At 45.9% G+C, this 14,507-nt stretch overlaps 1 protein-coding gene across 29 annotated transcripts in view; it reads left to right on the forward strand.

Moving 5' to 3' along the window:
* ADGRG2 (adhesion G protein-coupled receptor G2) overlaps nucleotides 1–14,507 on the forward strand; it is a 143,731-nt gene that overhangs the window by 26,594 nt on the left and 102,630 nt on the right. The window lies entirely within an intron of this gene.

Consider the following 14,507-nt stretch of genomic DNA (forward strand, 5'->3'; position numbering starts at 1 on the left):
TTTATTTTTTATTTATTTATTTTTTATTTTTTTTAAAGATTTTATTTATTTATTTGACAAAGATCACAAGTAGGCAGAGAGGCAGGCAGAGAGAGAGAGAGGAGGAAGCAGGCTCCCTGCTGAGCAGAGAGCCCGATGCGGGGCTCGATCCCAGGACCCTGAGATCATGACCTGAGCCGAAGGCAGAGGCTTTAACCCACTGAGCCACCCAAGCGCCCCTAAGCTTTATTTTTTAAAAAATGTTTTATTTATTTATTTGATAGAGACACAGCAAGAGAGGGAACGCAAGTGGGGGGGTGGGGTGGGAGAGGGAGAAGCAAGCCTCTCGCCGAGCAGGGAATCTGACACAGGGCTCGATCCCAAGACCCCAGGATTAGGACCTGATCCAAAGGCAGATGCTTAACAAATGAGCCACCCAGGTACCCCACTTTTAAACTTTATATGACTGGTATCTTTTTACTGTCCCATTCTCTGCAGTTTTCATTTTCAAACATGTTTTGTGAGCTATATCCTCGTTGTTACGTGTAGCTCTAGGTCATTTCTGTTTCTCTGCTCTGTGTTATTCCATTATGTAAATATGTATTTATACATTCTTCTATTGATGGTCATTTAGGTTGTTTCAGATTTTGTTATTAAAAATGAAGCTGCTGGAGCACCTGGGTGACTCAGTGGGTTAACCCTCTGCCTTCGGCTCAGGTCATGATCTCGGGGTCCTGGGATCGAGCCCCGCATCGGGCTCTCTGCTCGTCGGGGAACCTGCTTCCTCCTCTCTCTCTGCCTGCCTCTCTGCCTACTTGTGATCTCTGTCTGTCAAATAAATGAATAAAATATTTTTAAAAAATGAAGCTACTATGAACAGCCTTGAACATACTTCCTTGTATTGATTTATGAATGTTTCTCTAGACATTATATTTAGAAATGGAAGTGCTGGATGGTAGGATATATGCCTCTTCACCTGTACTAGATATTGCCAGATTACTTTCCTAAGCAACAGAATCCTTGCCAACACTTAGCATAGTTAGACTTTGAATATTGCTAAGATGTAGGTACGATATTGTATGTCTTTTGTTTTTTTTTAAGATTTTATTTATTTATTTGACAGACAGAGATCACAAGTAGGCAGAGAAGCAGGCAGAGAGAGAGGAGGAAGCAGGCTCCCCGCTGAGCAGAGAGCCCGATGCGGGGCTCGATCCCAGGACCCCAGGATCATGACCTGAGCCAAAAGCAGAGGCTTTAACCCACTGAGCCACCCAGGCGCCCCTGTCTTTTGGTTTTGATTTGCATTTCTTTTTTCTAAATATTTTATTTATTTTTTTGACTGAGAGAGAGAAAGAGAGAGAAAGAATAAGCAGAGGGAGAGGGAGCCTGTTATGGGGCTCGGTCCCAGAACCCTGGGATCATGACCTGAGCTGAAGGTAGATGCTTAGCCAACTGAGCCACCCAGGTGCCCCTTAATTTGTATTTCTTGAGTACCATTGTTCACTGGCTGTTTCAGCTTCATCTTTATGAAATTTTGGTTCCAGTTTTTTTGCCTATGTTCTATCAGGTTGTTAGTATTTTTTGTATTGATCTGTAGACGGTCTTTATTCTGGAAATTAATTTTTTTTTTAAGATTTTATTTATTCATTTCACAGACAGAGATCACAAGTAGGCAGAGAGGCAGGCAGAGAGAGAGGAGGAAGCAGGCTTCCCGCTGAGCAGAGAGCCCAACGCGGGGCTCGATCCCAGGACCCTGGGACCACGACCTGAGCCGAAGGCAGCGGCTTTAACCCCCTGAGCCACCCAGGCGCCCCTGGAAATTAATTTTTTGTGATATGTGTAATTGACAGTGACCCCCAGCTGTGGCTTATTTTGTCACTTTTTATGGTGTGTTCTGATAAAGTTCTTTTAATGTAGTTTCTGCTTTTTTTTTCTTTTATGATTGATTTGCTCTTTCTTTTTTTTTTTTAAAGATTTTATTTATTTATTTGACAGACAGATCACAAGCAGGCAGAGAGACAGGCAGAGAGAGAGGAGGAAGCAGGCTCCCTGCTGAGCAGAGAGCCCGATGCTGGACTTGATCCTGGAATCCTGGGACCATGACCTGAGCCGAAGGCAGAGGCTTTTTTTTTTTTTTTTTTTTTAAGATTTTATTTATTTATTTGACAGAGATCACAAGCAGACAGAGAGGCAGGCAGAGAGAGAGAGAGGGAAGCAGGCTCCCTGCCGAGCAGAGAGCCCGATGCGGGACTCGATCCCAGGACCCTGAGATCATGACCTGAGCCGAAGGCAGCTGCTTAACCCACTGAGCCACCCAGGTGCCCCGAAGGCAGAGGCTTTAACCCACTGAGCCACCCAGGCACCCCTGATTTGTTCTTTCTGTGTTCCTCTCCTGAATATCTAAATATATTGTTCTGTATTGTCTACTAAAAGTTTTAAATGTTGGCTTTTACACTGCATTGTCTAATTGAAATTGAGGAACGAGTCTGGATTGTTCTTCATTTGGAAACCAGTTGTCCCAGGATCCTTGCCCTCCTGAGCTGCTTTTACCCTCGCACTTCCTTTATTAACCAAGTGCCCTTATATGTGTGAATCTGCTTCTGGGTTTGCCCAAATTTGCCTTCCCCGCTGTATTTGTCTAATTGTGAGAGAATACTACACTGCCTTGATTGCTACAGCTTTCTAATGAGTCTTGGTGTCTGGTAGTTGAAGGCTTCCTTTCTTGTTCTTCTTTGTTAAGTCGTCTTGGGCATGCTTTTATGTATACACCTTAGAATCACCATAGAGTTCCATGAAGAACCTCATTAAGATGTGAGTGAAACTGCCTTGAATTTGTAGCATTATACATTTTTTAAAAAGATTTTATTTTTTTTTAAAGATTTTATTCATTTATTTGATAGAGAGAGACACAGCGAGAGAGGGAACACAAGCATGGGAGCAGCAGAGGGAGAGGGAGAAGCAGGCTTCCCATCTTCCAGGGAGCCCAACGTGGGGCTCGATCCCAGGACCCTGGGATCATGACCTGAGCTCAAGGCAGACACTGAGCCACCCAGGCGCCCAAGATTTTATCTTTAAGTCGTCTGCACACCCAAATTGGGGCTCAAACTTACAACCCTGAGATCAAGAGTCACACGCTCTTCTGACTGAGCTGGCCACATGCCTCTGTGGCATTAGACGTTTTTTCCAAAATTACTTTGACATAGATAATCTCATCTGCACCTTGCAACCACTTGGGAGGTAGGTTAATATTACCCCCATTTCTCAGAAGAGGAAACATACTACAGAAATTAAATGCTTGGCCACGGCTCACAAAGGTTGTCAACAGCAGAACCAGGGCTTTTTTTTTTTTTAACTTTTTCTTTTTGTCTCCCTTTTTTTGGTTGAGAAATAATTCATATACTATAAAATTCACCCTTTTAAAGTGTATCATTCAATGATACTTTTTCATCATCCAATGAACTTTTTTAAAGTTCTATTTTGTAAGTAATTTCTACACCCAACATGGGGCTCGAACTCACAGCTCTGAGATCGAGTCTCATGCTCTTCCGACTGAGCCAGCCAGGTCCCTGCAATTCAGTCTTTTTTAAGTGTATTCACAGGGTTGTGTAACTCTCACCACCATCTAATTCCAGAACATTTTCGTTACCTTAAAGAGAAGCCCTGACTCATTAGCAAGCACTCTCCATACCCCGCCCCCCGCCCCCCATTCTCCCGCCTCAGCCCCTGGCAATCACTCATCTACTTTCTGTCTCTAAGGATTTGCCTATTCTGGACATTTCAGATCAGTGGAGTCATGCAGCGTATGGCCTTCTGTGTCTGGCTTCTTTTTGCTTCGCAGCATGTTTTCGAGGGTCCTCCCTGTCATGAATCAGAACCTCATTCCTTGTTCTTTTCCTTCTTCAGTTTTTCCTTTCCTCATTCTCATCATCTTCTTCTTCTTTTATTTTTTTAAAAGATTTTATTTATTTATTCGACAGAGATCACAAGTAGGCAGAGAGGCAGGCGGAGAGAGGAGGAAGCAGGCTCCCCGCTGAGCAGAGAGCCTGATGCGGGGCTCGATCCCAGGACCCTGGGATCATGACCTGAGCCGAAGGCAGAGGCTTTAACCCACTGAGCCCCCCAGGCGCCCCATCTCATTCTCATCTTCTTTCCTTTTTCTTTCTATTCCTTTCCTTCATTCCTTCAGTCCTTCAGCCAAGTCCTTTGACTCTGGGTGCAGCTCCGTTTCACAGTTGCCATATTAAACCAATCAGTAAGTGGAAATTTATTTCTTCAAGAAGTTAAAGGCCACAGTGAAGTGATTACTCATGAGCCGAACAGCAGAGTCCTTTAGCCTCCCCGTGTGCTTGCAGGGTGCGCCAGAGTAGGGGGTCAGTGGCAGAGCTCTTTTAGAAGCGTCTTGCCAGTTTGTTGGCTCTTTGCCAGGCCAGACTTTCGCTAAACAGTGTGTCTGGGCAGCTGAATACTGTTCGGGTCGTGAGCTGTGCACGAGACATGCACACTTGCTTTGGGCGCTGCGCAGTAGCACTTTCTTCCCGAGAACATCGGGTATCGCCTTCAGTGCTGCCGTAGAGCTTGGTTCGAAATTCAGGCGTGAAGCGTCTCCTGCAAATAATTGTCTCTGTAGGGGCGCCTGGGTGGCTCAGTGGGTTAAGCCGCTGCCTTCGGCTCGGGTCACGATCTCAGGGTCCTGGGATGGAGCCCTGCATCGGGCTCTCTGCTCAGCAGGGAACCTGCTTCCTTTTCCCTCTCTGCCTGCCTCTGCCTACTTGTGATCTCTGTCAAATAAATAAATAAAATCTTAAAAAATGTGTATTAAAAAAAAAAAAGAATCCTCTCTGTAGAAACGTGCCTGTTCTGTGAAGCGGCATTTTGCTGTTAACTGGAACCATGAGCTTGAACTGAACTATGAAGAACAAGCAGAACAGATGACAGCACCACTTGCCAAGACCTGAGCCAAGCTAAGGACAAATGTGTGTGTTTCCCTGCATGGTCCGCTGAAGTGATTGCTCACTGCTCCCGAGATGGCTCCCCATGAGCAACTGACGTGCATTTGCTAGGGTTGGGGGAGAGGAGGGTTTACACACACACACACACACACACACACACACTCTCTCTCTCTCTCTCTCTCTCTCTCTCTCTCTCACAATCAGTTGAGCTCCAACAAACCTCCAGCTATTCTCTTAGCTAAACCTAAATCAAGCCAAGAATTCATTCAGATTTTAACTAGCTGTTTTGGAGATCCTCTGGAAGGCTTCAGTTCCTCCAAATGTTCACAACCCACAAAATTGGTTTTGGAAGTACAGGTTTCCCGTGCTGTCCGAAAGCAGAGCATGCCCGTGAAACCTTTTATACGTCGAAGTGGTATAAAGCCGAAAGGGGAAAAGCAGCTAGCATGACAGAAGTGACGTGGTGGAAATTTCTTGGAAACCGGAATCCTGTTATTTCCTTTTGCCTGTGAGGAACAGCAAACGAGTTGGAGTTGAGTTACAGTAGTTTTTCTTCCCCTAGGCTTTCAGATATTCTTTGTTTCCTTTTTTTTCACTTGCCGTGGATTTGCCCTTTCCCCCAATAATATGTCCAACTTCTTCAAAATCGCTGTGTTCCTTCATCCATGCTTTCTTTCAACAAATACTGATAAAGTTCCTACTATGTGCCAGGCACTGGGGACTCAACAGTGAGCCAAGCAGACAAAACCTCTGCCTTCAACAAAGCTTATTTTCTAGTGGGGGAAGCAGATAATAAATAAATAAAATAGACATTATGTTAGATGGTGGAGGAAAATGAATCGGAAAAGAGGCACAAGGAGCATGAGGGATTGCAATTGTAAATAGCATTTCTCTAGATCAGGGGTTGGCTAATTATAATGGCCTGTGGCCCTCTACGTGTTTCTGTAAATAAAGTTTTATTGGCACCAGCCACACCCATTCATTTACGGCTTGTCGTGACTGCTCTCTTGCTACAGGAGTAGAGTTCAGTAGTTGCAAATAGAGACCAGATGGACTGCAAAGCTTAAAAATTACCGTCTGGCCTTTTAGAGAAAATATTTACTATCTGGCCTTTTAGAGAAAATATTTACTATCTGGCCCTTTGCAGAAAAGATGCTATTTTTATATGTTACAACTTTTTAGAATTCATGTCCACGGTGTGCTCTTTAGCTTCCAAACATTTCCACAAATGCTGCCTCATCTGCGCGTTGCACTGGTGTTGTGAGGTGCGTGTCAGTAGCTTTGTTTTATGGGTGACTGACCCGTGCTTGGGGAGGTTACTGCGGTTGTCTGGGGCTGCAGACCTTGTCAGGTGGTGGTGTTTGACTCTAAAAGCTGTTGCTTTTTCCGGCTTAATTTTCTGCTCCTGATGATAAACATGACCTAGGTTTTAAACACCAGGAGCTTCCTAGCTTACAAAACACAGAAAGGCGATACAGAAAGGGCATGAAGAATGAGGGCTCTGCAGATTGGCCATCCAGATTCAAATCGTCACTCTACAACTTACCTCTGTGGCCGTTACTTACCTTTTTTAGATTTTAGTTATTTGACAGAGCTTGAGAGCACAAGCAGGGGGAGTGGAAGAGGGAGAAGCAGGCTCCCCACTGAGCAGGGAGCCCGGTGTGGGCTCGATCCCAAGGTCCCAGGAACATGACCTGAGCCGAAGGCAGACGCGTAACCAACGAGCCACCCAGACAAGTTATTTAACTTCTCTGTGCTTTGCCTCAGTTTCCTTTTCTATAAAGCAGTTATAATTAATTGTATGCCTTCTGGGTGGCATAGTGATACCTTTGCCTGAAGCAGCCCTGATTTAGGCCTGTTTTCTCTGCATTAATAGCATCTCCTTTTCCTCGTCAGCACCCCGGTGTGGACAGTAAATTATGTATGTTCCCTTACTAGGATTGCTGCAGGGATTGAGTTAGTACGGACACAGCACTTAGGATCCTGCATTCACTAGACGTTGGCTTTTGTGTGTTTTAGTACCATGCCAACCCATCACTTCATTTTCCTCTGACTCGCTCGGCTCCCTTAGGTCCAGGCTGATTCGGGTCAGAAGTAATGCTGCGTGTCTGGGGAGATCACCACGCAGGGAGCCTGCTCCCAGGGCCCCGGGAATTCTGTCTGCAGCGCTCAGCCCCCAGCGAGCCTCCAGGCATCTTTCACAGGCCACCTCTCAAAAACTGTCTTCCCTGCCGCATCCACTTTATACCCCTCCCTGGCTTTGATTTTCTACTTGAGACTTACTCCTAATAACGTGTAGATTTAAATGAACAGTTAATAATGTTTTTAGTGTAGTTTCGTTTTGCTGTTACTGGGATAAGACCCCTTCCCCTGAAATACACAATTCCTGGTTTGTTTGTTTGTTTTTAAGATTTTATTTATTTATTTGACAGAGAGAGGGAGACAGTGAGAGAGGGAACACAAGCAGTGGGAGTAGGAGAGGGAGAAGCAGACTTTTGGCTGAGCAGGGAGCCCGACACGGGACTTGATCCCAGGACCCTGGGATCAGGACCCGAGCAAAGGCAGATGCTTAACTGATGGAGCCACCCAGGTGCTCTGACTTTCTTTATAATATGGAGCAAGTTGCACATTCTCTTGCTGTCCCCATCTCCTCTAGGACTGTGATCCATCTGCTGTGTTGGTTCCCAGTACTCTTTAAAACCTGTCATTGTTGCATATATTTGTCTATTTCCATTTTTATTTGTTTGAGTGCCCCACTGGCATGTAACTTCCAGAAGGGCACAGTTGTATCTGTCTTGCTTACTGGTGTGTTCCTAGTGTGTCAGGGAGTGCCTGGCATGTGATACTTACTCACTAAATATTTGTTGAATGGGAAGGCTCCTGAGGAGGGCCTCGCACGCTTGCCCTCCGTGCGGTGTGGCTGTCCTCCACCAGCATCAGGGTGGGGACGACCCCATGGGCTGCGCGAGAGTGAAGCCCCCCACAGTGGCCCTGGCCCCTCAAATACACTTCTCTTCTAGTCTCCGAATGTCTTTAGCGAATGACAAAGTCCACAATTCGACCATCAGAGTGGGTTTAAAGTGCCAGTGCCTTTGGAGTCAGGCAGCTCGTTAGGCTTTCACACTCGGGGTGGAGAGTGGATGTCAGCTAGGTTCTGGGGGTGGCTGGAGCGGAGGGGCTGGGCGGGGTGGGATGGTCCGGGAGGAAAGTGTACAGACAGGGCAGCGGGCCCACCGCTGACAGCCTCTTCTGGAGAAGCACATGTGCTTTCCCCCAAGCCCAGGCGTGTGACGCATTTCGCGGGGTGCCAACACACCCCAGCAGTTACAGCCCATTCGCACCCTGAGCTGATATTCTTTTTTTTAAATTTTATTTTTAAATTTTATTTTTTATAAACATATATTTTTATCCCCAGGGGTACAGGTCTGTGAATCGCCAGGTTTACACACTTCACAGCACTCACCATAGCACATACCCTCCCCAATGTCCATAATCCCAGCCCCCCTCCCAACCCTCCTTCCCCCATCAACCCTCAGTTTGTTTTGTGAGATTAAGAGTCACTTATGGTTTGTCTCCCTCCCAATCCCATCTTGTTTCATTTACTCTTCTCCTACTCCCTTAACCCCCTATGTTGCATCTCCTCTCCCTCATATCAGGGAGATCATATGATAGTTGTCTTTCTCCGATTGACTTATTTCGCTAAGCATGATACCCTCTAGTTCCATCCACGTCATCACAAATGGCAAGATTTCATTTCTTTTGATGGCTGTATTCCATTGTGTATATATACCACATCTTCTTTATCCATTCGTCTGTTGATGGACATCTAGGTTCTTTCCATAGTTTGGCTATTGTAGACATTGCTGCTATAAACATTCGGGTGCACGTGCCCCTTCGGATCACTACGTTTGTATCTTTAGGGTAAATACCCAGCAGTGCAATTGCTGGGTCATAGGGTAGTTTTATTTTCAACATTTTGAGGAACCTCCATGCTGTTTTCCAGAGTGGTTGCACCAGCTTGCATTCCCACCAACAGTGGAGGAGGGTTCCCCTTTCTCCGCATCCTCGCCACTGAGCTGATATTCTTGAGCACGTGCTGTGAGCCGGGTTCTACGCTGAGCGCTTTTCCTGTCCTTACTCACTCTTGCATACGAGGACTTCAGGACACAAATACAGTGATTATCCCTGGTTTATGGGTAAGGGATCCGAGGTAGAGAGGCGTTGCCTATCCGTGACCACTGCGTCCTGCGACTTGAGATAGGCTGACATTAAATACTGACCATTCTTCTCATGACGCAGTGAAAGCATCTTGCTGTCTCCCTGTACCTCCCTTTTTTCTGCAATATCCTACATGTGAAAATGCTTTGTCAAGTTTGTCTGTAATTTGGCATTATTACTATAGAATAACTAAAGGCAGTTTATAATACTTCTGAACGTGAGTTTTATGTTTTTACTTGCATGTTTTTACCTCTTTATTCAGGCAAGATCATTTTTATATCAAGTGTTACTTTTCAATCCATATTTTTTTGAAAGATTTTATTTATTTATTTTAGAGACAGAATGAGCAAGGGGAGGGTAGGAACAGAGGGAGAGGGAGAAGCAGACTCCCCGCTGAGCAGGGAGCCCAATGTGGGGCTCGATCCCAGGACCCTGGGATCATGACCTGAGCTGAAGTCAGACACTTAATGACTGAGCCACCCAGGCGCCCCTCAATCTATATTTCTAACTATAACGACGGTAACTACTCTTTATTGAACAATTATTATGTGTTAGGGGTTGTTTTAGCTGTTTTTTTTTTTTTTTAAGACATATGGACTTAGAACATGAGCACAGGAGCAGGAGTATAGAGGGAGAGGGAAGGAGACTGTTAAGCAGATGCAGCGCTTGCTCTCACCACCCTGAAATCAGGACCTGAGAGGAGTGAAACCAGGAGCCCCCTGGCCGTTGTTTATGTGTTTATACATTTATGTGTCCCAACAAGTGTGAGATGGGCACTGCTGGTAGTCTCTCCATTGTACAGATGTGGAAACTGAGGTGTAGAGAGAGACTGACTGACTTGCCTGTTCTAGGGGCAGCAGGTGGCATCTTGAGAATTCAAAGGCAGGGGCTCATGTCCCTTGAAACGACTGCCATTTACTTCATGAGTGGGCATAGTGACCTTTTTTCACTATGGTTAACATTTCTTGACAGTTTACAGGGAGTTAGTAAGTTAGTGAATATTCCTGATGAAGCCCACCAGCTATAACCTGACTTTGCTGTTTTGGTCCATTTCCTTTCAACCTGACCCTTTCCAAGAAGAACCTGGGAGACTGTCTGAAATACTGTTTTGTATTCACCCTGAACTATTTTTGCTGTAGGATTTTCCATCCACCTCCGAGACTAACCTGTGTGACTGTTACACTTCAGATGAGAGAAATAATGTTTGCTTTTTCCCTCCGCATTGTATTCATCACTCTTGTTGAGTCACTACTTTTACCAGTAGAAGGTTTTTGGCATTCCATACGCTGACGAGCGAAGTGTGGATTATTGGTCAACGTCTGGATGCAGAAGGACTTGGAGTTGCTTCCTTTGGAGAGTGGCCTTTCTGCAGTCAAGTTTACCGACCCCTCCTAAGAGTTCAAGGTCAATTGGGGAGCCTGGGTGGCTCAGTTGTTAAGCATCTGCCTTCGGCTCAGGTCATGATCCTGGGGTCCTGGGATTGAGCCCTACATCGGGCTCCCTGATCTCTGGGGCACCTGCTTCTTCCTCTCCCAGTCCCCCTGCTTGGGTTCCTTCTCTTGCAGTCTCTGTCAAATAAATAAATAAAATCTTAAAAAAAAAAAAAAAGGGAGTTCGAGGTCAAACTAGATGGCACATCTGTTACCACACTGCTTTCTCTGCAGTGTATTAAAGTGACTTACAGACCTTTTAACCAGTGGGCTCAGTGCATCTCACAGTTCATGGAGACTTTGGGGTCTCTCTGGTGGTAGGTGATTAGCTTTGAAAGTCGCTTCATTCATGACTTATGCTCCCATTTTCCCCAAATATCTGGGGAGTTTAGACTCGTACTGCAAGGGAAAAAAAAGTTATACTCCCACTTGGAACACCTCAGTTTTGGAAAAATCATTAAAAAAATACTGTGAAGCCACCCATGCTGCATCAGTGCTGGAGGGTCATTTGGGAAAAGGCAGTGTTCAGACACTTGTGGGAGGTAGGATTTTTTTGGGCTATTTGTGTGTCCAGTTTCGCAGTCTAGAGAGGACTCCATTGGGGCTATCAATGAAAACCATTGAACCTGTCAAGTTGTTTGCCAGCTCTCCTGGAAAAACACACCAACAAATCACAGCACTGGGTGGGTCAAAGAGGATAGTACTAAAAAAAGAAGAAGAAAATGGATGGCCTGCTCTGGTGTGAGGCCAGGGCTTGGTGCCACAGCCAAGTTCACTGGTGAGAGAGGAGTTTCCACCATCGCTGGCTTTCCCCACCCTATCTTACACCATCCAGTCTGCAAAAATAACTCCACTTCCGGAGAGCCAAGTAGTCATTTGAGGGCCCCATGAGCAAAAGGTAGTGTTGATGCTTTGAGAGACATCCTGATGAGGGAGGAAACAAAATAAAACTAGAAGGCCAGTCTCAAATGGGAGATTTTCCTGGATGGACAAGAGCTGCTTGGAATGGCGTTGACTTCCAGTTTCTTTCTTTCTTTTTTTTTTTTTTTTAAAGATTTTATTTATTTATTTGACAGACAGAGATCACAAGTAGGCAGAGCAGCAGACAGAGAGAGAGGGGGAAGCAGGCTCCCCGCTGAGCAGAGAGCCCGATACGGGGCTCGATCCCAGGACCCTGGGATCATGACCTAAGTCGAAGGCAGGGGCTTTAACCCACTGAGCCACCCAGGCGCCCCGACTTCCAGTTTCTAAGGAGCAGCCGAGCAGACCTGTACTATAGGCAAGGCCCCTTCTTGGGAATCTCTTCCCCATCCCTCTCCTTTTGTCTTCTCCATGTCAACAGGATGTTCCCATTTCAATGCTCCTGTGTTGTCCATGGCTAACCCTGCTGGGCCCTCCCCAATCATTGGTGCCTGTGGTATCCCTAGTCACCATCGAAGCTGACGTGATCAGATGAGTCACACTTACCTGTTGGTGACCGTAGTAGTTGAGATTAGTGTTCTGTAATGGGTTGCAAGGCCTTACAAAAGAGTCCTTGAGAGGTGGTGTTTCAGATAGCAGTTAAGAACTAAGAACTTTTAGGGTAGGAGAGGAGTCCTGCTCCAGGCAGTATTTTACACGCCTTCCAGATCGCCGTCATCTTCAGTCTCTCTGATATGTACATCTTGGCATCCTCACAGCAGTGTTCCTGTGACTGTGAGCATGTGGTATGACACCATTGATCCATGCGGAGGAGCTGCCTAGAGATGTTTCTTCCCTTCTCAGAACATGTCCCTCTGTCCTTTCCCTGTGCAAACACACACTAGCCTCCATTTTGAAGAGTCTTAATTGGAAGCCACAACTAACTGCAGATGATGTGATCAGCTGTCCAAGGCTGCTGAAAGGACAAGTGGAGGGGTGACGGCTGGGTTTGGTGAGGTGGAAGTCATGGGTGACCTTCATAGGAGTGGCCCAGAAGCCTGACTGAAATCCATTCAAGAGATGCTGGAGGAGAGAAGTGGGGAGACTGAGTATGGCCCCTAAGTGGGTTCTGTTTAAGGACTAGCTTAGGAAAATCTTTGCTTCCTTGAAGGACTTAAAAATTTTTTTTTTATTTTTGAATAATCTCTATACCCAATGTGGGGCTTGAACTCACAACCCTGAGATCAAGAGTTGCATGCTCTACCGACTGAGTCAGCCAGGTGCCCCAACCTTGAAGGATTCTTTTGTTTTCTTCTCTTCATGGATAAGAATTCAGAGTGGAATATGATTGATTTCTTTTTTTCTATCTGGGCACCAAAGAGCCACCATTTGCGGTTTGATAATACAAAGAGGAAGGGCTTAGGACCTAGTTATCTGTTTTCTAGTTCCCCTCCTTGGTTGACCTCCTTCTCTGATTTTTTTTAAAAGATTTTATTTATTGAGAAAGAGAGAGCAAGCCGGAGAGCAAGCGGGGGAGGGAGAGGGACAAACAGACTCTGCAACGAGCATGAAGCCCAAGGAAGGGCTCTATCCCAGGACACTGAGATCAAGACCCTGAGATCATGACCCAACCTGAAATCAAGAGTTGGATGCCCAACCAGTTGAGCCACACAGGCACCCCCTCCTTCTCTGATTCATATATTCTCCTTGAAACTGCTCTTCTTTTTGCGGGGGGGCATACAGAGTGCCATTTTGTCATCTGTGGTCTTGGTTGTTAATTACCATCACCACCACCACCTTCCTTGGCCAAACTAGCATCTCTCTTCTCAGATACAACCATCCCTTCCTCGTCGGTATAGAGCCGGACCAACTACCGCCTCTGGGCCAGATCCCATTAGTCCCTTGGTTTTGAAACTAAATATTTGTGTAATTACTTTAAATCTTCCTCTTTTTCTGATCTCTTAATTCCGTTTGTGTGTGTATGTGTGTGTGTTTATGACATAAATCTGTAGTTTCCACTTCCTTGATTATACATCTTACTTTGGACTTTTTTGTTTTATTGGATTGTTCAGACCTTAGAACAGTGTTGGAGATGGAGAGCAGAAATCCCAAACTGAAACCCCCACTTCCACTCTGCACCCCTGTAATCCATTTTCCACTCAAAAGCCACAACAGTCTTGTCAAAATGTGAACATAGCATCCTCAGTTTAAAATCCTTAAGTGCCTTTCCATTGCTCTGAGAACGAGACACGAATCCTCACCTTGGCCACCAAGAGCCACTCTAAGCTGAGTCCTGCCTGCTCCTTCAGCCTCATCCCTGAGTGCGCCCTCGGCCCTCTGTGTCCTGGCCTCTCTGACATGTCTTAGTTCCTCGCATGGGTTGTATTCTCTCCAGCCACAGTGTCTTTGCACACACTGCTTTTACTTAAATGTTCATTTCCTGCCTCTTTTCTGGGTTAAGTCCTCCCACTTATCCTTCGGGTTTTAGCATCACTTCCTCAGGGAAGCCTCCCTCACCCCCTAGGTCAAATCCCACTGTCTTCACTCAGAGAGCCACAGGCTTTTCTTGGTGGCACTTACCACAATTGCAGTTTTGCATTTCTTGGTGTTAACTTTTTTAAAAAAGAATTTGTTTATTTATTTGACGGACAGAGCACAAGTAGGCAGAGAGGCAGACAGAGAAAGGGAGGGGGAAGCAGGCTCCCCGCTGAGCAGGGAGCCCAATGCGGGGCTCAATCCCAGGACCCTGGAATCATGACCTGAGCTGAAGGCAGAGGCTTTAACCCACTGATCCACCCAGGTGCCCCCTTGGTGTTAATTTTTGGTATCACATCTTTGTTTCCCTACCGGACAGTACACTTCTTGAAGGCAGGACTTAACTTAGCTTTGCAGTGTACCCCCACTACCTAGCATGGGGCTAGGAGTTTGCCTGGCATCTACTCCGTAAACGTCTATGGGTCAGTTGGAATAATGGATGTAAAAGCAGATTCCTTATCATGAACCACCGTACAGATGGAAGGGGTTATTACTA

This window comes from Lutra lutra, chromosome X, assembly GCF_902655055.1.
Source record: "Lutra lutra chromosome X, mLutLut1.2, whole genome shotgun sequence".
Lineage (NCBI taxonomy): Eukaryota > Metazoa > Chordata > Mammalia > Carnivora > Mustelidae > Lutra > Lutra lutra.